Genomic DNA, 25,772 nt, shown 5'->3' on the forward strand with positions numbered 1-25,772 from the left:
GACGATTGAATTAGTTTATTGTATTCATATAGGATCAAGGAGTGTAGCTGTAAAAAATCATCAAAATCGGAAAATAATCGTTAAATCGTGATTTTCGTTTATAGCCACCGAAAATGTTTGTCCCGTTACTTGATCTCTACATGTTTGTTTTTTACGATTTTTGGTGTACGCGATCTCGAAGCATATACAAACAAGTTTGACGGTTGGATCTTTGAAACTAGTTTCGTACAATGCGTTTTCCATCAAGTTCAATGATATATATATATATATATATATTTACTAAGTAGATTTTAATTTATTTATTTTGTACTTATAACACTTAAGAAATTGAATGATGTATATGTAAAAAAATTATTGTGGGTTTTTGTTAGAAAAATATATTATTGTGGGGTTTATGTTAAAAACATTTGAATTTGAAAGGAAGAAAATCATATTTTCAGTCATTTTTATAATAAATTTAAAAAAAAATACTTTGCACAACGCTTGCGCGACGTCAAATTGTAACCACTTTGCGCGACGTCAAATTGTATACATACGTCGCACGAGTTGTGATAATTTTGGCGGTGCAATACTGAAAATAGGCGCTGTTTTTCAATTTTCCAAGTTTGGACAAAAGCTTGAAATCTCCCTCTTTCTTTCCCAGTGGATCCCAAATCTCCCTCTCGCTCATATCTCCCTCTCTCTTTCCCGTGAGCCCCAAATCTTGAACCTAGACCTGTCTTTCCTCTTCACAATCTCGAACCCAGACCTGTCTTTCCTCTTCACAAATCTTGAACCCAAACGACAGGCCGCCATGCGAATCTTGAAGCCGACACGAATCAAGGTAAGGGTTTCTGATTTTCGATGGGTTTTTGTTATTTAGGGTTTAGGCTCAAATTGCATGTTGATTTCTGAGTACTTTGTTGAAATCTCCAGATAAAATTGGATGTTGGTTCTGGTGTAGGGTCAAATTGCTTTTTTCGTGATGTGATTCGAGTTGATTGTCCGAAGTTTTGCAATTTTGTTGATCTGTATGTATGTTTTGTGTATGAACATGGAGGTGTTCTTCCTGTACAAATTAAAATGTGAAAACGAAGCTATGAATTTGGTTTAGTTTGGTTTTTATTAATTTGATTTTTTTTCTTCTTTTGCAGTTTTCGGTTGAAGGGTTTTGATCTTTTTTTAATCAGTTGAAAGTGATAGACGTGGGTTTTTGCCCCCTTATTGTGGTGCACTTCAGTCAAATAAGGATTATATTTATGTACGAGAATATGGCGGGAACTGTGTCATCATCAACAATGGCAGGTGATTTTCTTTAAATTTGTTTTTATTTTTATTTTTGTAGTTCATTTGATTTTTCAGTAGCATATTTCTGGGGCTAAAAGATTCTCACTTTTGGAACTAGTGAATGAGTACTAGTGAACTTGTATAATCTGAATTCTGAAAACTCTCTGAATATGCAGCTGATCAGCGAAAAAGACCACCATTGATTCCAGCAGTTTTGAAAGTAGACTGTCTATCCACCAGAAGTCATATAAAATTTAAATAAATCCAAAAGTTTTGAAAAGGTATAAATTCTTCGCAGCAGATTTGCTCCTCCTCCTCCTCCTCCCCTTTTCTCTCACTCGCTATCATATAATATGGGATTTATTTTGTATCCTATAATAGTACTTGTTGTTAACTATATACATCTCTCTGCAATGAATGAATCAGGATGCGGTGTTATATTCCTAAACACGTATATGTGCATATGCAATGTACATGTGCTTCCTTTAGGCTTTCAAAGTTGCCAAAGAATAGAGAAAGATTAATTCTTCAATGGCTTCTTAGAAGGCTGAAAATACACACACACACAAATTTGAAATATCGACACGTAATATTATTGTTCTATTCAAATTATAATTTGCTATAATATTGTAACACAAACCAGTGTTCAGGTACAAACAAAAGTTTGTGAACAACCCTTGCCTTGTAGAATAGCCGTCACACCAACCCTAGCTCAATAGTATCTTTATTTTAGTAGGAATATCATTTCAATTAGAAGAAGAAAAGATATGCTAGCTCATGTTTATCTATTAGAATGTATGTTTTGGTCAGTAAGGGTGTGGAGTGTAACTCTACATAATACTAGCGGAGGCTAATTAACTTGTGGTATAATTTTTCAATTAGTTTAAAGAGACCTTTAACATATTTTTTTTAACCTGGGCGCTTAACTGGATGGCACAACAGAATACAAGCTTCTAACTGTGGACAGGACATTAGCAAAAGATATTTAATTAACAAATATCTGCTGGACTAGGGAGGAAGGAAGGTTTAGGTGATTGGGGAAATTGGATATTGATTAAAGTGAATCTTGTCTACAGGTTATTTGCTTAAATTGTATATTTTGTTTGTTTGAGGAAATTGGATATTTGGATGTGAATTGACTATTGGATAGTGATCTGATATTGGTAGGGACGATAAGAGTAATGAAGTCCAACATGTGTTTTTGTACATGTGGTTTTCCTGTGTCTTTACTTCATGGCGCAAGAGTATATTCACTTTTATCGTTTCAAAACCCTAGCTAATGTGATTATAATTCCGGACCCATTTGCCCTGTTGGCATTTTTTCAAGTATGGTTACAGTGATTGGAGATGTAAATGCTTGCAGATGGAAGGATAGTATGGTAAGAGTGATTGGCCGGCTGTAGAATATTAGGTTGTATGTTGAATAATTTGTTCATGGTTTATGTTGTTGTCTGTTCGCAATTCATGTTAGGAAAAAGAAAAACACAGAGGTCTGTCATTTCACTTTCTGTTTCAAGAGTACATAAGCTTATTCTATCATTAATTCCGTAAGCGTGAGATGAAGGATTTAGCTTGCAAATAGCAAATTTAATTTTTTTTTCCTTAAAGGGTAAATGATCAAATTTAGCAAAAGCTATTACTTCATAATGCTGCAATTATTTCTTTGTAATGGCTCATGGATATGCAAAAGTAACTTTAATTTCCTCATGTCAGTTTTATTTTATTATTTTTTTTATATTCATGTTATTTCTTTTTCAAGTATTGCATTGAAAGGGTTTACCTTTCCTACTTAACACTCTCCAATTATAATGTGGAATGGGAAGATTCATTCATACTTATATGTCAATCACAATTGTTGTATTTTTTCACGGCAATTTGATTAGATGCTAACAATTTAATCTCACTATAGACCAGAAGGAAAATGCTTTCCTTTCATCCCAAAGGTCCACTGCTGCATAATACAGATGTCTACCATAGGCCTTACTTTTTAGAGTTCACTTTACAATTTGGTATTGCCGTATTGAATATAATAACATTTTAGATTACATTGATCCATATTATTTTAAAGTATATATAAAGATTAGTTTATAGGTGTATGCACTTAATATTGGATATATGATATTTTTCAGGTTTAGTTCGATTCCAACTCCTTTTTGAATAAAAAATTGGTAAGTTCGAGTCAATTTGATTATTTCTTGCTTTTCTGCTTAATTTCTACTTCTTTTTTCCTGCTTTTCTGCTGTTTTTCTGCAGCTTATCTGCTACCTGTCTGCTCTCCCCCTTTTCTGCTGCCGTCCATTGCCTTGACAACAACAACAACAACAACAACAAAGCCTTTTCCCACTAAGTGGGGTCGGCTATATGAATCCTAGAACGCCATTGCGCTCGGTTTTGTGTCATGTCCTCCGTTAGATCCAAGTACTCTAAGTCTTTTCTTAGAGTCTCTTCCAAAGTTTTCCTAGGTCTTCCTCTACCCCTTCGGCCCTGAACCTCAGTCCCGTAGTCACATCTTCGAACCGGAGCGTCAGTCGGCCTTCTTTGCACATGTCCAAATCACCAGAGCCGATTTTCTCTCATCTTTCCTACAATTTCGGCTACTCCTACTGTACCTCGGATATCCTCATTCCCAATCTTATCCTTTCTCGTGTGCCCACACATCCCACGAAGCATCCTCATCTCCGCTACACCCATTTTGTGTACGTGTTGATGCTTCACCACCCAACATTCTCTGCCATACAACATCGTTGGCCTTATTGCCGTCCTATAAAATTTTCCCTTGAGCTTCAGTGGCCTACGACGGTCACACAACACGCCGGATGCACTCTTTCCATCTAGCTCGTATTCTATGGTTGAGATCTCCATCTAATTCTCCGTTCTCTTGCAAGATAGATCATAGGTAACGAAAACGGTCGCTTTTTGTTATCTTCGCTAGATTGCTCCGGTCATTAGTGTGGATAAGTATATAAATGGATAGAGATAGGAAAGCAAACACAAGATGTACGTGGTTCACCCAGATTGGCTACGTCCACGGAATAGAAGAGTTCTCATTAATTGTGAAGGGTTTACACAAGTACATAGGTTCAAGCTCTCCTTTAGTGAGTACGAGTGAATGATTTAGTACAAATGACATTAGGAAATATTGTGGGAGAATGATCTCGTAATCACGAAACTTCTAAGTATCGGAGTGTGGTGTCGTCTTGACTTGCCTAACTGTCTCATAGGTAGATGTGGCATCTTCTCTGGAAGTACTCTTCCTCCATCCAGGGGTGGTATCTTTAACTGGTGGAGATGCACAAGGTAATGTATCAATTTCACTTGAAGCTTACTTGTAGTTTCAGGCTTGGTCAAGCGCGATACAAACCATGTAGTAGGAGTCCCCCAAGTCGCCGAGCTAGGGGGTCTGCTGAAAGAGGTGACAGACAAGGTAAGCAATCAGAGCTCCGACTGATTGTTCACCTTCTCCCCATCTTGCAGCAGCATGAAGGATAAAGAGAAGAAAAATGAGAAGAGATGATATGAGATACTTTTGCTTTTGAAGAAGTAACTTTCCACAGGCTTATTCTTGAACTGAGCTGGAGGGTTTTCTGGTTTCCTCCAGAGTATAAGGCCGACTGAAGAATTTGAGGGTCAAAACAAGTCCATCAAATCTAGAGTACGTTCCACCCTGCTGATATGGGATACTTTTGCTTTTGACAGAGTAATGGATGTATCGGCACGTGTGCTGTTACGCTTGTCTCCACATGCTTCCTTGTATCCTTCGCACTTGCCCTATCTGTTCCTCAAGCAGATGCGGAATCTTCCCTGGAAACATAAGATGTTGAAGATGAGTACTCGAGACCAATGCCAGGTAAGTAATCAGGTAAGGGGTTCCAGGCAGTCAGTTCCTGGCTGGAAGCTTGATTCCAAGTGCTGACTGATTGCTCTCTTTCTCCTTGTCTTGCAGGTAAAAACAAGGCCAAAAGAAAAAACAGGGAAAAAGCATGATATGGGATACTCTTGCTTTTAGCCCTGATGATATGAGATATTCTTGCTCTAGTATAGCTTGTTTGCAGAGGTATTATCGGGGGGAAAGAAAGCTGAATATTTCGAAAGGCTTTGTTGGGAGTGCCCTCTCAGATATGATGAAGGGTTGAGCATTTTTGCAGGTCTGCCTGTCCGTTGGGGATGGAGGTCGACATATATAGGAGTCTCCCTAACAACAAGTAGTAATGCTATTCCTTTACCCTGCTTGGTCATAGCACGGTAGTGGGAGCTGCCAGTTTCACATGTTTTAACTCTGTCAGAGCACTTTGAAAAAGTGGTCTGTGGTATTTGGCTCTCGAGATTCGGAGAACGATGCCTCTTCGATTTTTGAGAAAGCAATCATGTTGGGGGTCTGACTCTCGAGATTCGGAGAGCAGTGTCTCTTCGATTTTTGAGGAAGTAATCATGTTGGGAGTCTGGCTCTCGAGATTCGGAGGGCGGTGCCTCTTCGATTTTGGAGCAAGCAATCTTGTTGGGAGTGTTGTCTCGAATGTGAGTAAAGGTTGGACATGTTTGCTAGTCTACCTTGCCACGAAGCACAAAGGTTGACACATAGGGACTTTCCAATTATCCAGCAATGGTACTGTTCCTTTACCCTCTCTTCGATTTTGAGAAAGTAGTCATGTTGGGAGTCTGGCTCTCGAGATTCGGAGGACGGTGCCTCTTCGATTTTGGAGCAAGCAATCTTGTTGGGACTGTTTTCTCGAATGTGAGTAAAGGTTGGGCATGTTTGCTAGTCTACCTTGCCACGAAGCACAGAGGTTGACACACAGGGACTTTCCAATTATCCAGCAGTGGTACTGTTCCTTTACCCTTGTGGGTAATAATATGGTAGCTAGACCTTCAAAATTTATGTGTCTAAACTTTGTTAGTGCTGTTTCTTTGCTATTCTTTTACCTTTCTTGGTCAGAGCGATGTAGTGGGAGCTGCAAGCTTCACGTGCTCAACTTTGGCAGAGAACTTTGGCAAAGTGATCTGTGGTACCCATGAGTTATTGTTGCGTGTGGGAAGTGGGTGATTGAACAGTAAGATTCATGTGCTTTCTACTTCACCAGAAGTCTTCGACAGAATGCCCATAATTTCTGCAAAGCTGAGTGTGCGTGTGACAGGTGCTGACAAGGCTAGAAAAGTAGGTGCCTCTTTGATTTCTGAGATCGGCCCTCGTGGTCTCTGAGCAGCCCAGCTTTTGAGAAAGCGAGCGCCTCTTCGATTGATTCGGAGAACGGTGCCTCACCGATTTTTGAGAAAGCAATCATGCTGGGGGTCTGGCTCTCGAGATTCGGGGAGCAGTGTCTCTTCGATTTTTGAGAAAGTAATCATGTTGGGAGAGTGGCTCTCGAGATTCGGAGGGCGGTGCCTGTTCGATTTTGGAGCAAGCAATCTTGTTGGGAGTGTTTTCTCGAATGTGAGTAAAGGTTGGGCATGTTTGCTAGTCTACCTTGCCACGAAGCACAGAGGTTGACACACAGGGACTTTCCAATTATCCAGCAATGGTACTGTTCCTTTACCCTCTCTTCGATTTTTAAGAAAGTAGTCATGTTGGGAGTCTGGCTCTTTAGATTCGGAGGACGGTGCCTCTTCGATTTTGGAGCAAGCAATCTTATTGGGAGTGTTTTCTCGAATGTGAGTAAAGGTTGGGCATGTTTGCTAGTCTACCTTGCCACGAAGCACAGAGGTTGACATACATGGACTTTCCAATTATCCAGCAGTGGTACTGTTCCTTTACCCTTGTGGGTAATAATATGGTAGCTAGACTTTCAAAATTTATGGGTCTAAACTTTGTTAGTGCTGTTTCTTTGCTATTCTTTTACCCTTCTTGGTCAGAGCGATGTAGTGGGAGCTGCAAGCTTCACGTGCTCAACTTTGGCAGAGAACTTTGGCAAAGTTATATGTGGTACCCATGAGCTATTGTTGCGTGTGGGAAGTGGGTGATTGAACAGTAAGATTCATGTGTTTTCTACTTCCCCAGAAGTCTTTGACAGAATGCCCATAATTTCCGCAAAGCTGAGTGTGCGTGTGACAGGTGCTGACAAGGCTGGAAAAGTAGGTGCCTCTTCGATTTCTGAGATCGGCCCTCGTGGTCTCTAGGGAGCCCAGCTTTTGAGAAAGCGAGCGCCTCTTCGATTTCTGAGATCGGCCTTCGTGGTCTTTGAGCAGCCCAACTTTTGAGAAAGCAAACGGCTCTTCGATTTCTGAGATCAACCCTCGTGATCTCTAAGCAGCCCAGCTTTTGAGAAAGCAAACGCCTCTTCGATTTCTGAGCAGGCGCCTCTTTGATTTCTGAAGCTCCGTCGAGTGCAGATTTTTATAGGGGCTGGCATTAAGTTCCAAAGCACACTTGAATCTCCACCAGTAGAAGCTTCATTCTTGCACTTCTAAGATCTTGATTTGTCCGACCTCTTCTCTCTTCAACACCTTTGAAAATGTCCGGCCCCTCCGACCGTCGTTTTGACTTGAACCTTGTTGAAGAGGCAGCCCCGCCTTCTCCAGACAACATATGGCGCCCATCCTTCGTCTCCCCAACTGGTCCTCTTACCGTTGGGGATTCCGTGATGAAGAATGATATGACCGCTGCGGTGGTGGCCAGGAACCTTCTCACTCCCAAAGATAACAGACTACTTTCCAAACGGTCTGATGAGTTAGCTGTTAAGGATTCGCTGGCTCTCAGTGTTCAGTGTGCAGGTTCTGTGTCTAATATGGCACAACGCCTATTTGCTCGAACCCGCCAAGTTGAATCATTGGCGGCTGAAGTGATGAGTCTCAAACAGGAGATTAGAAGGCTCAAGCATGAGAATAAACAGTTGCACCGGCTCGCACATGACTATGCTACAAACATGAAGAGGAAGCTTGACCAGATGAAGGAAACTGATGGTCAGGTTTTACTTGATCATCAGAGATTTGTGGGTTTGTTCCAAAGGCATTTATTGCCTTCGTCTTCTGGGGCTGTACCGCGTAATGAAGCTCCAAATGATCAACCTCTGATGCCTCCTCCTTCTAGGGTTCTGTCCAGTACTGAGGCTCCAAATGATCCCCCTCCGGTGCCTTCTCTTTCTGGGGCTCTACCGACTGCTAAGACTTCTCCTAAGCAACCTTTGTGAAGGCTCCCTCTTGTGTGTTTATTTTGACTCATGTATATGTACATATTTGTAGCTTATCGGGGATATCAATAAATAAGCTTTCCTTCATTTCAACGTATTGTGTTAAATACACCAAAGCCTTCTTCGCTAAGTTCTTTGAATTTTCTTTTGTTGAAGCTTGTATGTTGAAGCTTTCTGAGTGGAGCATGTAGGTTGGGGTAGTGTTCCCTTAATTTCCCGAGTGGGGAAAACTTCTTGGTTGGAGACTTGGAAAATCCAAGTCACTGAGTGGGATCGGCTGTATGAATCTTAGAACGCCATTGTGCTCGATCCTGTGTCATGTCCTTCGTTAGATCCAAGTACTCTAAGTCTTTTCTTAGAGTCTCTTCCAAAGTTTTCCTAGGTCTTCCTCTACCCCTTCGGCCCTAAACCTCTGTCCCATAGTCGCATCTTCTAATCGGAGCGTCAGTAGGCCTTCTTTGCACATGTCCAAACCACCGTAACCGATTTTCTCTCATCTTTCCTTCAATTTCGGCTACTCCTACTTTACCCCGGATATCCTCATTCCTAATCTTATTCTTTCTCGTGTGCCCACACATCCAACGAAGCATCCTCATCTCCGCTACACCCATTTTGTGTACGTGTTGATGTTTCACCGCCCAACATTCTGTGCCATACAGCATTGCCGGCCTTATTGCCGTCCTATAAAATTTTCCCTTGAGCTTCAGTGGCATACGGCGGTCACACAACACGCCGGATGCACTCTTCCACTTCATCCATCCAGCTTGTATTCTATGGTTGAGATCTCCATCTAATTCTCCGTTCTTTTGCAAGATAGATCCTAGGTAACGAAAACGGTCGCTCTTTGGTATTTCTTGATCTCCGATCCTCACCCCTAACTCGTTTTGGCCTCCATTTGCACTGAACTTGCACTCCATATATTCTGTCTTTGATCGGCTGAGGCGAAGACCTTTAGATTCCAACACTTCTCTCCAAAGGTTAAGCTTTGCATTTACCCCTTCCTGAGTTTCATCTATCAACACTATATCGTCTGCGAAAAGCATACACCAAGGAATATCATCTTGAATATGTCCTGTTAACTCATCCATTACCAACGCAAAAAGGTAAGGACTTAAGGATGAGCCTTGATGTAATCCTACAGTTATGGGAAAGCTTTCGGTTTGTCCTTCATGAGTTCTTACGGCGGTCTTTGCTCCTTCATACATATCCTTTATAGCTTGGATATATGCTACTCGTACTCCTTTCTTCTCTAAAATCCTCCAAAGAATGTCTCTTGGGACCCTATCATACGCTTTTTCCAAATCTATAAAGACCATGTGTAAATCTTTTTTCCCATCTCTATATCTTTCCATCAATCTTCGTAAGAGATAGATTGCCTCCATGGTTGAGCGCCCTGGCATGAACCCGAATTGGTTGTCCGAAACCCGTGTCTCTTGCCTCAATCTATGCTCAATGACTCTCTCCCAGAGCTTCATTGTATGACTCATTAGCTTAATACCCCTATAGTTCATGCAATTTTGTACGTCGCCCTTATTCTTGTAGATAGGCACCAAAGTGCTCGTTCGCCACTCATTTGGCATCTTCTTCGTTTTCAAAATCCTATTGAAAAGGTCAGTGAGCCATGTTATACCTGTCTCTCCCAAAACTTTCCACACTTCGATTGGTATATCGTCTGGGCCTATTGCTTTTCTATGCTTCATCTTCTTCAAAGCTACAACCACTTCTTCCTTCCGGATTCGACGATAAAAGGAGTAGTTTCTACACTCTTCTGAGTTACTCAACTCCCCTAAAGAAGCACTCCTTTCATGTCCTTCATTGAAAAGATTATGAAAATAACCTCTCCATCTGTCTTTAACCGCGTTCTCTGTAGCAAGAACCTTTCCATCCTCATCCTTGATGCACCTCACTTGGTTTAGGTCCCTTGTCTTCTTTTCCCTTGCTCTAGCTAGTTTATAGATATCCAACTCTCCTTCTTTGGTATCTAGTCGTTTATACATATCGTCGTAAGCCGCTAACTTAGCTTCTCTGACAGCTTTCTTCGCCTCTTGCTTCGCTTTTCTATACCTTTCACCATTTTCATCGGTCCTCTCCTTGTATATGGCTTTACAACATTCCTTCTTAGCCTTCACCTTTGTTTGTACCTCCTCATTCCACCACCAAGATTCCTTTTGGTGTGGGGCAAAGCCCTTGGACTCTCCTAATACCTCTTTTGCTACTTTTCGGATACAACTAGCCATGGAATCCCACATTTGGCTAGCTTCCCCCTCTCTATCCCACACACATTGGGTGATTACCTTCTCTTTGAAAATGGCTTGTTTTTCTTCTTTTAGATTCCACCATCTAGTTCTTGGGCACTTCCAAGTCTTGTTCTTTTGTCTTACTCTTTTGATATGTACATCCATCACCAACAAGCGATGTTGATTAGCCACGCTCTCTCCTGGTATAACTTTGCAATCCTTACAAGTTATACGATCCCCTTTCCTCATTAGAAGAAAATCTATTTGTGTTTTTGACGACCCACTCTTGTAGGTGATCACATGTTCTTCTCTCTTCTTAAAGAAGGTGTTGGCTAAGAAGAGATCATATGCCATTGCAAAATCCAAGATAGCTTTTCCATCCTCGTTTCTCTCCCCAAAACCATGGCCACCATGAAAACCTCCATAGTTGCCTGTCTCCCTGCCCACGTGTCCATTTAAATCTCCTCCTATAAATAACTTCTCCGTCTGAGCAATTCCTTGCACCAAGTCTCCAAGATCTTCCCAAAATTTCTCCTTCGAACTCGTATCCAACCCTACTTGAGGTGCGTACGCACTAATCACATTGATAAGTTCTTGTCCTATTACAATCTTGATTGCCATGATTCTATCTCCTACCCTCTTGACATCTACAACATCTTGTACCAAGGTCTTGTCCACGATGATGCCAACACCGTTTCTCGTTCTATTTGTGCCCGAATACCAAAGTTTAAACCCTGAGTTTTCTAGATCCTTTGCCTTACTACCAACCCACTTAGTTTCTTGTAGGCACATAATATTTATCCTTCTCCTCACCATAACTTCCACTACTTCCATAGATTTTCCCGTTAAGGTTCCTATATTCCACGTTCCTAAACGCATTTTGCTCTCTTGAACTCTACCCTTCTGTCCTAGCTTCTTCACCCTCCCCCGTCTAATAGGATCAAAGTACTTCTTTTGTGTGTCCCGGGTAAAGTTGATAGGAGCATATGCTCCCAAACAACTTTGAGTGGAGTCGTTCGAAAAGAAGTTTCTATGGCCCCCTTGCTCATTTAACACTGCATCCGGGTGCCGATGGAGATACAGCGACCCTTGCTCACTTATCACTGTGCTCGGGCCACACAGCGCGCCACTTACGGGTGACGCCCTAGCTTTAGCGCGATTTTGTTCTGGATTCATTTTCATAAGGATTCGACGTGATCATGGAGTGCCGGCTGTCGACTACCTGACGCCCTCCCCCTCCTCCTTTATCCGGGCTTGGGACCGGCCATGTAAGACATAGGCGGAGTTGTCCATTGCCTTGAACAAAAAAAAAAAAAAAAAAAAAAAAAAAAAAAAAAAAAACCATTTGCCAAAGCCACCAAAGCCACAAGAAAAGAATGTATGATGTTGGTGTTTTGTGTATCTGTTTCACATCTGTGAATGAAAAAAAAACCATTGTAATGTTGGTGTTTTGTGTATCTGTTTCACATTTGTGAATGAAAAAAAAAAAAAAACCATTGTAATGTTGGTGTTTTGTGTATCTATTTCACATTTGTGTTGCAAAAATTTGATTTGAATTGACTCGAACTTACCAATTTGTCTAAAATGTCCATTTCCACTCTTAAAAAATTGGTGATTTGGGTAAGAAACTAAGAAACCGTAACATTTTTTTCGGTTTTAAGAGTGGAAATGGACATGCATGTGTTTCTCTTTGTGAGATATAAGGGATTGAGGAATTTTGAGAGTGGTGACTAGCTAAGGAATAGAGAAGGAATAATTTTTTTGTTTTGGGATCTAGAGTTTACTGCAAAGTTGATTTCTCTTGATTTTTTGTTGTTTTACTATCTTTTGTTCATGTATTTGAATGCATTTTTTTTAATTTCTGCCTATTTATGTAAACCCCTATTCAATTTGTTGGAATTCATCAGAGAGTATTGGGTCTAATCATTTCCTTTTAATTTTTCAGGTTGTTTTTTTTATTTCTATAGGGGAGTTGCAGGTGTCCATGTCAGATTCATAAGGAAAAAGAACCATTTTTGTGGATATATTGAAACATGTAAGAAATTGTTCTCTACTAATATATTAGGAAAAATTAGAATTTTTCCAGTAAATTTGTTCTCTTTTGGTTAAGTAGTTTAGGCAATATGGACAGATTACTTCAAAATTCAAATTGAATGATGGTTTATTGGTTTGAATTATGTTACATGTTTAGCTATTCTGATAGATGTATATGTATTAATATTCAATTTATCCCCATTCTCTTATGGTGTTTACTAAACTGTTGTGCACTATTGCTACACAACCTCTGATGGTTCCATTGTTGGGCAAAAAATTGAGATTAAATTTAATTACAAAATAAAAAATTAGATCGCTACACAGATTGATGTTGTTTGCATATTTAGTTGTTTTGTAACTTAGTTGATTTGGGGTTTGTACAGTTTTTTTTCGTCTTGGAGCCACTAGCTTGCAGGTTTTCGAGTTAAATTGTTTACTCGTTGCTATAATAAATTCTACAATAACATGTTAACAATTGTTTTAGACAACATGATCTGGCCGCATTTCCAAAACAAATTAAAAAAGTAATGATCGAAAACCTTTTTTAAAGTCTGCTTGAATCAGGACTTATCGAATCAAGGCAGCTGCAAGGAAATTTGAGCTTTGGCATGTATAGATACGATTTTGCAACGAAGCTAGGTACCTTCTAGACTTATTGGATGTGAAGATTTGTATGATCGAATTTGTGATTAATATACTTGGATTTATTAAATTTTTCATGATTTTATAGAGTTTTTCGTTTAAATTTGTGGGTTTTAGTTTAAATTGTGGGTTTTGGAGATTGAATATGTAAAGGCTGCTTGAGAAACTAACAACAACAACAACAACAACAACAAAGCCTTTTCCCACTAAGTGGGGTCGGCTATATGAATCCTAGAACGCCATTGCGCTCGGTTTTGTGTCATGTCCTCCGTTAGATCTAAGTACTCTAAGTCTTTTCTTAGAGTCTCTTCCAAAATTTTCCTAGGTCTTCCTCTACCCCTTCGGCCCTGAACCTCTGTCCCGTAGTCACATCTTCGAACCGGAGCGTCAGTCGGCCTTCTTTGCACATGTCCAAATCACCGGAGCCGATTTTCTCTCATCTTTCCTACAATTTCGGCTACTCCTACTTTACCTCGGATATCCTCATTCCCAATCTTATCCTTTCTCGTGTGCCCACACATCCCACGAAGCATCCTCATCTCCGCTACACCCATTTTGTGTACGTGTTGATGCTTCACCGCCCAACATTCTGTGCCATACAACATCGCTGGCCTTATTGCCATCCTATAAAATTTTCCCTTGAGCTTCAGTGGCCTACGACGGTCACACAACACGCTGGATGCACTCTTACACTTAATCCATCCAGCTCGTATTCTATGGTTGAGATCTCCATCTAATTCTCCGTTCTCTTGCAAGATAGATCCTAGGTAGCGAAAACGGTCGCTTTTTGTGATCTTCGCTAGATTGCTCCGGTCATTAGTGTGGATAAGTATATAAATGGATAGAGATAGGAAAGCAAACACAAAATGTACGTGGTTCACCCAGATTGGCTACGTCCACGGAATAGAAGAGTTCTCATTAATTGTGAAGGGTTTACACAAGTACATAGGTTCAAGCTCTCCTTTAGTGAGTACAAGTGAATGATTTAGTACAAATGACATTAGGAAATATTGTGGGAGAATGATCTCGTAATCACGAAACTTCTAAGTATCGGAGTGTGGTGTTGTCTTGACTTGCCTTATCTGTCTCATAGGTAGATGTGGCATCTTCTCTGGAAGTACTCTTCCTCCATCCAGGGGTGGTATCTTTAACTGGTGGAGATGCACAAGGTAATGTATCAATTTCACTTGAAGCTTACTTGTAGTTTCAGGCTTGGTCAAGCGCGATACAAACCATGTAGTAGGAGTCCCCCAAGTCGCCGAGCTAAGGGGTCTGCTGAAAGAGGTGACAGACAAGGTAAGCAATCAGAGCTCCGACTGATTGTTCACCTTCTCCCCATCTTGCAGCAGCATGAAGGATAAAGAGAAGAAAAATGAGAAGAGATGATATGAGATACTTTTGCTTTTGAAGAAGTAACTTTCCACAGGCTTATTCTTGAACTGAGCTGGAGGGTTTTCTGGTTTCCTCCAGAGTATAAGGCCGACTGAAGAATTTGAGGGTCAAAACAAGTCCATCAAATCTAGAGTACGTTCCACCCTGCTGATATGGGATACTTTTGCTTTTGACAGAGTAATGGATGTATCGGCACGTGTGCTGTTACGCTTGTCTCCACATGCTTCCTTGTATCCTTCGCACTTGCCCTATCTATTCCTCAAGCAGATGCGGAATCTTCCCTGGAAACATAAGATGTTGAAGATGAGTACTCGAGAGCAATGCCAGGTAAGTAATCAGGTAAGGGGTTCCAGGCAGTCAGTTCCTGGCTGGAAGCTTGATTCCAAGTGCTGACTGATTGCTCTCTTTCTCCTTGTCTTGCAGGTAAAAACAAGGCCAAAGGAAAAGATAGGGAAAAAGCATGATATGGGATACTCTTGCTTTTAACCCTGATGATATGAGATATTCTTGCTCTAGTATAGCTTGTTTGTAGAGGTATTATCGGGGGGAAAGAAAGCTGAATATTTCGAAAGACTTCGTTGGGAGTGCCCTCTCAGATATGATGAAGGGTTGAGCATTTTTGCAGGTCTGCCTGTCCGTTGGGGATGGGGGTCGACATATATAGGAGTCTTCCTAACAACAAGTAGTAATGTTATTCCTTTACCCTGTTTGGTCATAGCACGGTAGTGGGAGCTGCCAGTTTCACATGTTTTAACTCTGTCAGAGCACTTTTGAAAAAGTGGTCTGTGGTATCTGGCTCTCGAGATTCGGAGAACGATGCCTCTTCGATTTTTGAGAAAGCAATCATGCTGGGGGTCTGGCTCTCGAGATTCGGAGAGCAGTGTCTCTTCGATTTTTGAGGAAGTAATCATGTTGGGAGTCTGGCTCTCGAGATTCGGAGGGCGGTGCCTCTTCGATTTTGGAGCAAGCAATCTTGTTGGGAGTGTTTTCTCGAATGTGAGTAAAGGTTGGGCATGTTTGCTAGTCTACCTTGCCACGAAGCACAAAGGTTGACACACAGGGACTTTCCAATTATCCAGCAATGGTACTGTTCCTTTACCCTCTCTTCGATTTTGAGAAAGTAGTCATGTTGGGAGTCTGGCTCTCAAGATTCGGAGGACGGTGCCTCTACGATTTTGGAGCAAGCAATCTTGTTGGGAGTGTTTTCTCGAATGTGAGTAAAGGTTGGGCATGTTTGCTAGTCTACCTTGCCACGAAGCACAGAGGTTGACACACAGGGACTTTCCAATTATCCAGCAGTGGTACTGTTCCTTTACCCTTGTGGGTAATAATATGGTAGCTAGACCTTCAAAATTTATGTGTCTAAACTTTGTTAGTGCTGTTTCTTTGCTATTCTTTTACCTTTCTTGGTCAGAGCGATGTAGTGGGAGCTGCAAGCTTCACGTGCTCAACTTTGGCAGAGAACTTTAGCAAAGTTATATGTGGTACCCATGAGCTATTATTGCGTGTGGGAAGTGGGTGATTGAACAGTAAGATTCATGTGCTTTCTACTTCACCAGAAGTCTTCGACAGAATGCCCATAATTTCTGCAAAGCTGAGTGTGCGTGTGACAGGTGCTGACAAGGCTAGAAAAGTAGGTGCCTCTTCGATTTCTGAGATCGGCCCTCGTGGTCTATGAGCAGCCCAGCTTTTGAGAAAGCGAGCGCCTCTTCGATTGATTCGGAGAACGATGCCTCATCGATTTTGAGAAAGCAATCATGCTGGGGGTCTGGCTCTCGAAGATTCGGGGAGCAATGTCTCTTCGATTTTTGAGAAAGTAATCATGTTGGGAGTCTGGCTCTCGAGATTCGGAGGGCGGTGCCTCTTCGATTTTGGAGCAAGCAATCTTGTTGGGAGTGTTTTCTCGAATGTGAGTAAAGGTTGGGCATGTTTGCTAGTCCACCTTGACACGAAGCACAGAGGTTGACACACAGGGACTTTCCAATTATCCAGCAATGGTACTGTTCCTTTACCCTCTCTTCGATTTTTAAGAAAGTAGTCATGTTGGGAGTCTAGCTCTCGAGATTCGGAGGACGGTGCCTCTTCGATTTTGGAGCAAGCAATCTTATTGGGAGTGTTTTCTCGAATGTGAGTAAAGGTTGGGCATGTTTGCTAGTCTACCTTGCCGCGAAGCACAGAGGTTGACACACAGGGACTTTCCAATTATCCAGCAGTGGTACTGTTCCTTTACCCTTGTGGGTAATAATATGGTAGCTAGACCTTCAAAATTTATGGGTCTAAACTTTGTTAGTGCTGTTTCTTTGCTATTCTTTTACCCTTCTTGGTCAAAGCGATGTAGTGGGAGCTGCAAGCTTCACGTGCTCAACTTTGGCAGAGAACTTTGGCAAAGTTATCTGTGGTACCCATGAGCTATTGTTGCGTGTGGGAAGTGGGTGATTGAACAGTAAGATTCATGTGTTTTCTACCTTCCCCAGAAGTCTTCGACAGAATGCCCATAATTTCCGCAAAGCTGAGTGTGCGTGTGACAGGTGCTGACAAGGTTGGAAAAGTAGGTGCCTTTTCGATTTCTGAGATCGGCCATCGTGGTCTCTGGGAGCCCAACTTTTGAGAAAGCGAGCGCCTCTTCGATTTCTGAGATCGGCTTTCGTGGTCTTTGAGCAGCCCAACTTTTGAGAAAGCAAACGCCTGTTCGATTTCTGAGATCAACCCTCGTGATCTCTAAGCAGCCCAGCTTTTGAGAAAGCAAACGCCTCTTCGATTTCTGAGCAAGCGCCTCTTCGATTTCTGAAGCTCCGTCGAGTGCAGATTTTTATAGGGGCTAAATCAAGCATTAAGTTCCAAAGCACACTTGAATCTCCACCAGTAGAAGCTTCATTCTTGCACTTCTGAGATCTTGATTTGTCCGACCTCTTCTCTCTTCAACACCTTTGAAAATGTCTGGCCCCTCTGACCGTCGTTTTGACTTGAACCTTGTTGAAGAGGCAGCCCCGCCTTCTCCAGACAACATATGGCGCCCATCATTCGTCTCCCCTACTGGTCCTCTTACCGTTGGGGATTCCGTGATGAAGAATGATATGACCGCTGCGGTGGTGGCCAGGAACCTTCTCACTCCCAAAGATAACAGACTACTTTCCAAACGGTCTGATGAGTTAGCTGTTAAGGATTCGCTGGCTCTCAGTGTTCAGTGTGCAGGTTCTGTGTCTAATATGGCCCAACGCCTATTTGCTCGAACCCGCCAAGTTGAATCATTGGCGGCTGAAGTGATGAGTCTCAAACATGAGATTAGGGGGCTCAAGCATGAGAATAAACAGTTGCACCGGCTCGCACATGACTATGCTACAAACATGAAGAGGAAACTTGACCAGATGAAGGAAACTGATGGTCAGGTTTTACTTGATCATCAGAGATTTGTGGGTTTGTTCCAAAGGCATTTATTGCCTTCGTCTTCTGGGGCTGTACTGCGTAATGAAGCTCCAAATGATCAACCTCTGATGCCTCCTCCTTCTAAGGTTCTGTCCAGTACTGAGGCTCCAAATGATCCCCCTCCGGTGCCTTCTCTTTCTGGGGCTCTACCGACTGCTCAGACTTCTCCTAAGCAACCTTTGTGAAGGCTCCCTCTTGTGTGTTTATTTTGATTCATGTATATGTACATATTTGTAGCTTATCGGGGATATCAATAAATAAGCTTTCCTTCATTTCAACGTATTGTGTTAAATACACCAAAGCCTTCTTATTCTGATTTTCTCTGGCTAACGGACTCTCTGAAAATGTGCTTTGGCTTTTTTAAATCAAAAACTAAAACTCATTTCGTTTGTCGACGATGATTTGTTATGAGGTATTGCTATAAAATGGAGAAATTAACACTGATTCTATTACTATGTGTACATCAGTTTGTAATATCTAATCTTAAAATATATATTTTTTTGGTAGTCAGAAAGAAGGCACTCAAATTACTTCTGCTCCAACCCATTTCAACAATTTATCAAGCCTTAGTTGAAGCTCCTGGGAAGCATATCCATTATATTGCCAACCTTGAAAAGCCTTGGTAAATAATGTCAGTTGTTGCTTCTCCAACTCATTTCCCTAATTTAAGTTTTTTAAGCTTCATTTCCTTTTTCCTATATGTAGTTTTGATTGTGTTGGGAGTTAGCATCTTTGGTTTCGACATTGTTTTGTTTGTGATAGATCTCAATATATTGCAAATATTTTGCAAGTTGAGGTGCTAAAGATTTTGCCTTAACTTATTTTTTCATTTGCCCGTGTTCTAATCCAAAAGGTTTAAAGTTGGTTGAATATTACAAACTGGTATAGGTTTGGTTAGAATAAAAGAAGTAATATAAATTAGGGAAAATTAGGTTCACATCCTTTTTTTTGTTACTCCATTGATTAAAATCCTATTCATTTTCAATTTTTGATCAAGGTCCTTGGGTATTAATAATATCATTAATTATTTGAATAATAAAATATTTTTATTTTTAAATATATTCCTTTAAGGTAAAAAATGTTACAATTAGTATATTTATATTTATGGCTAAATTTTTTTATCATATAATTTTATTTTTAGTTTGTACCTATTTTTAATTTGCAAATATTTTTTAATTTGTATCAATTTTCTTTTCATTTTTAATTTGCAAATATTTTTTAATTTGTATCAATTTTCTTTTCATTTTTAATTTGTACCCATATATTAGTTTCTTTTTGTGCCCATATTTTTTAAAATTTTATTTGTGTTTGTACCCATGTGTATACCGTCACGTGACATTGTATATTTAATCAATAATAGAAAAATTACATATGGTATATTTATGTTTTATGCCTAAACTTTGTATCATATATTTATTATTTTTACATAGTTTTTATCCATTTATTCAATCAAAATGTTTGAATTTTTTTATTGTAACCGTTTCTAATGGTATTATAATGTGGGATTTTAAATTTATAGGATTATAAATCTCATAAAATATCAAATAATTAATGTCAAAACTATAAAAATATAAATAGTAATAGTAATATAATGAGGTGTACAAGTTCAAGGGACTTTGATCAAACTTTGAATACTATTAAGGTTTTAATCAAAGAATGTTATCCAAAATATCCCTATGTATTATTACTAGGGGTGTGATATCCACACACCTCATTTTACTTCTCACATATCTTTTTAATTTTCGGTCATCGGATCGGATGAATTGAAGAATATCAACAGACTGAAATTATCAAGGGGTGTGTGAGAAGTAAAATGAAGTGTGTGGATAGCACACCCCTTATTACTATGACATAGTAACATTGCGAGAGCTCTTTTATTAATCTCTCTATCTATGACAGTACAAAATATATCATAGATGAGACTAATATTTAAAACCATGTTTATGTACTGGTGAAATACAAGCATCTATATTTCATTGGAAAATCAGGTGAAATACACGTGTTTTTATTTGCAAAAAATTCAGATATGGTGTCTTAATAACTTTCTCATGCTATTCATCTCATGCTATTCTATTTGATTCTTTAATCAAAGTTTTGTAGCTTTTAGATTTGGTGGATGTTAGTAAATTAGGTAGTAAAAAGTACTCTTTTGCTTATTCTCAATGTAGTCGAATTTTCTTAAGACGATTTGAGTGGGGAAAAACAATGTCAAACATATGTCTTATATATAAACGTTTCTTTTGGTTGTGAAGATAATACTATGGAGTGTGTGTACATTTGAATTTTCAGTTTCCTCGACTGTATTCAATCTCCCATTTCATTATAGAGACCTCACGTAGTACTTAATTGTTCTCCACTAAGATGCATGCTTCAGTACAATCGAATGAAAAAAAAAAGACCATTGCAATGTTGGTATTTCGTATATCTTATTTATAACTATGTTTTCTATTGCAAATTATTGCCACAACAATTTATATACGTGAGGTCCATGTGGCTATTATGCATGCATTATTTTCTTCTAACTGAGGATACGTTTTAATTAGTTCCTCCCTTAATTTTTTAGGTACAGAGTGGTGCTGAAAGTTTTCCTCATTATGCTCCTATGCCCAGTTGGTCGGGTGTATATGACATGCAGTGAGCTCAGGGACACAGATAGGTTAATTCATCCATGATGCTGAGCCCTGTCTTGAATGGTATCTTGGGCGCCGCGTTTTAGATGCTTAGGTATATGATTGAAGTGTTATCTGTAGTTTTTCTTTTTGGAATTCATAATATTTGCAACTATAAAAAATAATATACTTTTATACCTCTGTTTCTCTTTTCTTTGTTTTCATGAGAAATTAATTGTCATTGGCAGCACTATAGAAAACCATCTTTCTGCATTATTCTCTGCTTCATACATAGTTACATGATTTTAGGTTTAATATCTAGCTTTTTAGTTGCAGATTACTTATATGGGTCTTTAACTACAATATCAAATTTCTTATTTTGTCATGTTTTTACTTTTGACTTGCTGATATTTATTTTAGAATCTAGAATTATATCTAATATTTGTTTATTTCCTGACTGTCTTAGTCCATCACTGTCTCCAGATTTTAAATTTTGGTAAGAACCATGAAAATGACTGAAAAGTACGATGTTGTTTTTGAAATATATATTAGCATCCCCTTCTCATCCAAATGCCAAAATCAGGTGGCTTGACTTGAGGTGTTTTCAGATATTGTAATTGAATCAACAATTAGGTTACACTTTAACAAAAATATGTAAAAAGGGTTGATAACCACATTTTTAAGAGAGAAGTACTATTTTGTCTTTTGATAGTTGTCAACAGATTTGTGGTTGAGTCAATAACATGCTATGAGTCTGAATCTTTGCTCTTCTCTTTTGCATTCCCAAAATTTGTTTCCTGTAGCTTGGGAAGAAAATTCTGCAAACCGTGCAAGATCCTTTACATGTGCAATTTGGGATGCTCATTTTGCAATCCAACAATAGAAAAAATGTTTAAAAGTCTTAATTGAAAACATTAATTCTCAACCATTTATAACAAGATAGCTTTTTAAGTGTGAATAATCATATTGTTTGTTACACATTGCTGTATAACCATTTGTGTGGTAGACAGATCAACTACTTTTTTAGCTATTATAATTTCTTTGTTTGACATACTAATTTTTCTTTATTTGGTTGATTTGTTTTGTAACAGGAACCAAAGAGAAAAAAGAATGAGCTCAAGAGTGCAACATCGTTGAAGATCAGCACTAAACAAGTTATGTAAATCCTATCAACTCTCTACGTATAGAAGTTTCTGCAAATATAACTAAGCTACCAACTAATACTTAGTAGTCAAAGTATTCCAATGTTTGGAGTACATCGGTAAAATAGGAGCAACTATATTTTGGGCATCTCTTAATATGTATATATCAGTGTACATAGCTAAGCTATAAACTACTACTATATACTTTATATAAATAATTTGTGCTTGTTCTATATAAATAGTTTTTACATATCTATGCAACATTCTATAATACATTTAGGCCCTTATCTTAACCCTTTTATACAATACTTATAATTTGTTTGACATTTAGGCCCTTATCCTAATTCCTAATTCCCAAGGTTAAACCCAACCGTGCTTATTTAGCTGCTTAAAGCTTTAGTTTGTTGATTGTTATGTTTTATCAGCTGTTATAAAGCCGCTCTCCATGTTTTTGCCTTTGAACATGTGTGCTTGAAAACTTACTAGCTGAAACAACAACGGAACAGTTTTTATGTTTTTTGTTAACTGCTTAAACAGGTGCCTGGCCTGCAGGACAAGATATGTGTGGACTATGTGTGGACTACATCTTCGTTCTGTTTCTTTTGTAACTTATGGAAACAGGCATCCTGCATCTTTTTTGCTTTGAACATTAGTGCTTGAAAGATTAGTTGCTGAAACAAGAACACACTTTTTTTGTTTTTTTGTTTAGCTGTTAAAACACGTGCCTGGCCTGTGGGACATATATTTTGCCATCTTAACTTGAAGGGCAATATAAGTGTTAAATGCATGTTACTTCTGTTTCTCAAGGAAACAGAGCATTTTTTTGCAACTGTACATTTTGTAATCAACTCGGTTGAATGTATATAAAAGCCGAACTGCTTATCTTACCGACACCTTTTACTCATCTATCCCTTTTGTTTGTTCTTGATTATGTTGAATTTTTTTTTTTTCAGGTTAAATATCTTAATTCATGTGGTTAAGGCTGGTGCATTCAAGTCCCGCAGCAACGCGCAAGCATTTTTGCTAGTTTCTTCTATTACAGTTCCGATTAAGAATTCAAATTTCTTAGCAAAGCTTGACATGAAATCTTCATAACATTGGAGGGCAGTCCGTCCGCAAAAGAGAGGAACATGGTCAACTCCCAGTGTAAGATAATCATCATTGGAAAATCCATTTTGGTCCCAATAATATATATGCTTATTCTGATCACCAATCTGGGAGGAAAAAAAGAAGAGGTAAACTTCTTTATCTAGGTTCAAGATTCAAACTGATAGGTGTGTAATGAAGGCCAAACTATAGTTTTTCGTTCACATCCCCTTGCATTGATAAACTTTTTAAGCACATCAAAGCTAAAATCAAGTATGCTAATGGGGAACACAGTAACATAGCACGTTGCAGAGCACGAAACTGAAGAAACATTGATATTATCTCTAGTCATCCAAATGGGTTATGATTCTTCTGCTAGAAGAAGAGTTAACGTTTGAGTGAAAAGACAAGGCAACATGCAACTTCAAACCTAACCTGAGTCAGAAATCAGTTTGAAAAGCTCTTCATATAAAGACCAATCTTGAGAGCTTCTAGAGCTACAGTTAAGGCCTTGATTCTGAAACAACAATAAATCGAGCAACATGTAAGGAGTTTCTGTCTCACTTGAAAGGAAACTGAATTATAAATAAATAAATTTTGAAACATTTTGAAACATTTTGAAACGTACGTTTATATAACTTGAATTGGGAAGAGATCAAAATAGTTAGCTACAACCTTGTAGCTAATCATACTCCGTCATTTCTAAGAGTATTAACAATTAAATTAAGAATGAAAATGCATCATAGCCTCATCAACAGAAAGTCATAATAAAACTTACTTCCTAATCCTTGGACGCCCCGTACCATCACTGCAGAAGGCATCGACAGGCATCATCACATGTATGGGAATTCTCTTATCTCGGGAAGATGGCAAGCAACAAATCATCTAATTATCACACAGACACATTTATACGATCCAATTTGAACATTCAAAAGCAATAAACTAGCTCAGAAACTTCTCGTCAAATCGATTAAAAGCATTCGTGTCTAAATTTCATTGTTTTGAATTTATCAGCAATCCAACTGAACCTAGTCAAGTATTCACTTAAGTAAACCCTACAGAAGCTCAAAAATTTTATAAATTTTCTTGCGTTTTCTCGGGAACAAAACAGACCGTGCAACTCAAAAGAAAACGAAAAAAAACCGTAATTGTGTAAGATAAACCTGAGAATACTGTTTCTGGCAAGAGATGGGCTGCAGCGAGTGAAGAGGCCTTTTTTAAAGACGGGAATGGTCGAAACGTTTCGAGGAGGATTCGACGGTCGGGCTTGTAGTCGAAACTGACATCTCTGAAGCAGCAGAAGCTCCTCCTCGCTGTTGTGTATTTGCCGATGAGTGCTATTGATAGGATCACAGATCTCAGGAGCCTATTAAACCTGCAAGCAGCAATAGTAATAGCAAACAGAGAAGATGAAGTAGAAGGGAGCAGGGCTCCAATATTTTTTTTTTTTTGTGTTTGTATTGTAGCAGATCAGAATTTACAAGAGAAATACAAACACAAAAAGGTCGTACCCAGTGCACAAGGCTCCCGTTTTACATTCACCTCTCCCAGACCCTGCGTAAAGCGGGAGCCTTGTGCACTGGGTACGACCTTTTTGTGTTTGTATTTCTCTTGTAAATTCTGATCTGCTACAATTCAAGAGCTCAGCTCCTTTTACAGACTTCACTAAGTAACAGCAATAAGCCTAACAAATCCAATATTAAACTCCTAATAGTGATTAAGCCAATCACTACATCCTAAGTTCATAACATTGTCCTTCCCTTGAAAAACAACCTTGTCCTCAAGGTTAGGATTAGCAATTGAAATCTGGAACTGTTTGCAGTGAAATTCAATTAAGGAGCATTGCAACCGAAGTGTGAATTTGTTGTTCTTGGAAGGAAGGTGAGAATTCAGCTGAGCCAATACTGTTTGTGGGGAGAGTTTTTGCACTAGAACTTCCTTAGTGCTCAGTAGCAAGGTGGTGGAAGGCTCAACTTTGAGAGCTAAGGAAGAAGCATAAGAACTTGCAACGCCACACTTGTGATAAGGCAGGTTTGCAATTCAACTGCAACCACTGCCCTCTGTTCAAAGTATTAAAAGCGTGAGGCGTGGGTGAGGCGTCCAAGGGATAGCCTAGCCTAGGCGTGAGGGGTGAGGCGTGAGGCTAAGCCTCACGGGACCTTAATTTTTTAATATATACACTGAGCGTACACATATATTATATTTAAAAAAAAATTATTAATCAATAATCACCCTGAGCACACACATATGTTATAAATATATATACACACACATATATATATATACATATTATATATATATATATATATATATATATATATATAATAGAGGATGAAAAGCACAATGAGCACACATATAACAATGCATGCAAACAGCACACACATCCATTATATAAAAAAATAAAATCAGAAAACAAGGCAGAGAGACGATAGTGCAAAGAAGAGGTATGAGGTAGTTAAAACCCTACCCAAAATTTGGGTTTGGGAGTTAAAAAAAAAAAATCCCTTGAGGCGCGACTCTGGCGACGCCTTCCGCCACCTTCCGCCACCTTCCGCCCACTCCCTCAAAACAGAGGCAGCAACCCTCAAGCCCACCCTCACGGGGCATCTAGGCGCGCCTTGAGGCGAGCCTTTTAAAACATTGCCTCTGTTCAACATCAAAACTTTTCTATGGTAGTTCCCTTCGGAAAAAATAGATTCACAAATGCACCCATTCGCTTGCCATCCTTGTATTGAAAATAGAGTATCAGCTTGACAGCTTTAGCCGATGTATCTCCCGGATCCCAAATAAGCCAAAAATCAAATTTACTAGTGAAAAACA

The 25,772-nt window shown here is 39.3% G+C and overlaps 1 long non-coding RNA gene across 5 annotated transcripts; it reads left to right on the forward strand.

Moving 5' to 3' along the window:
* Window positions 1-1,447: 1,447 nt before the first annotated feature.
* LOC139194107 (uncharacterized) lies at window positions 1,448-22,695 on the forward strand. Of its 5 annotated transcripts, none has more exons than XR_011578818.1 (7): window positions 1,448-1,547; window positions 3,396-3,434; window positions 12,570-12,659; window positions 13,209-13,297; window positions 18,623-18,746; window positions 20,679-20,839; window positions 21,816-22,695. It is a non-coding gene; the product is annotated as an uncharacterized lncRNA (long non-coding RNA). The 5 variants fall into 5 exon arrangements; XR_011578820.1 differs by having other exon boundaries at window positions 13,223-13,297; window positions 18,623-18,737; XR_011578816.1 differs by having other exon boundaries at window positions 1,456-1,547; window positions 13,223-13,297.
* Window positions 22,696-25,772: the final 3,077 nt, after the last annotated feature.

Source organism: Malus domestica, chromosome 03, assembly GCF_042453785.1.
Source record: "Malus domestica chromosome 03, GDT2T_hap1".
NCBI lineage: Eukaryota > Viridiplantae > Streptophyta > Magnoliopsida > Rosales > Rosaceae > Malus > Malus domestica.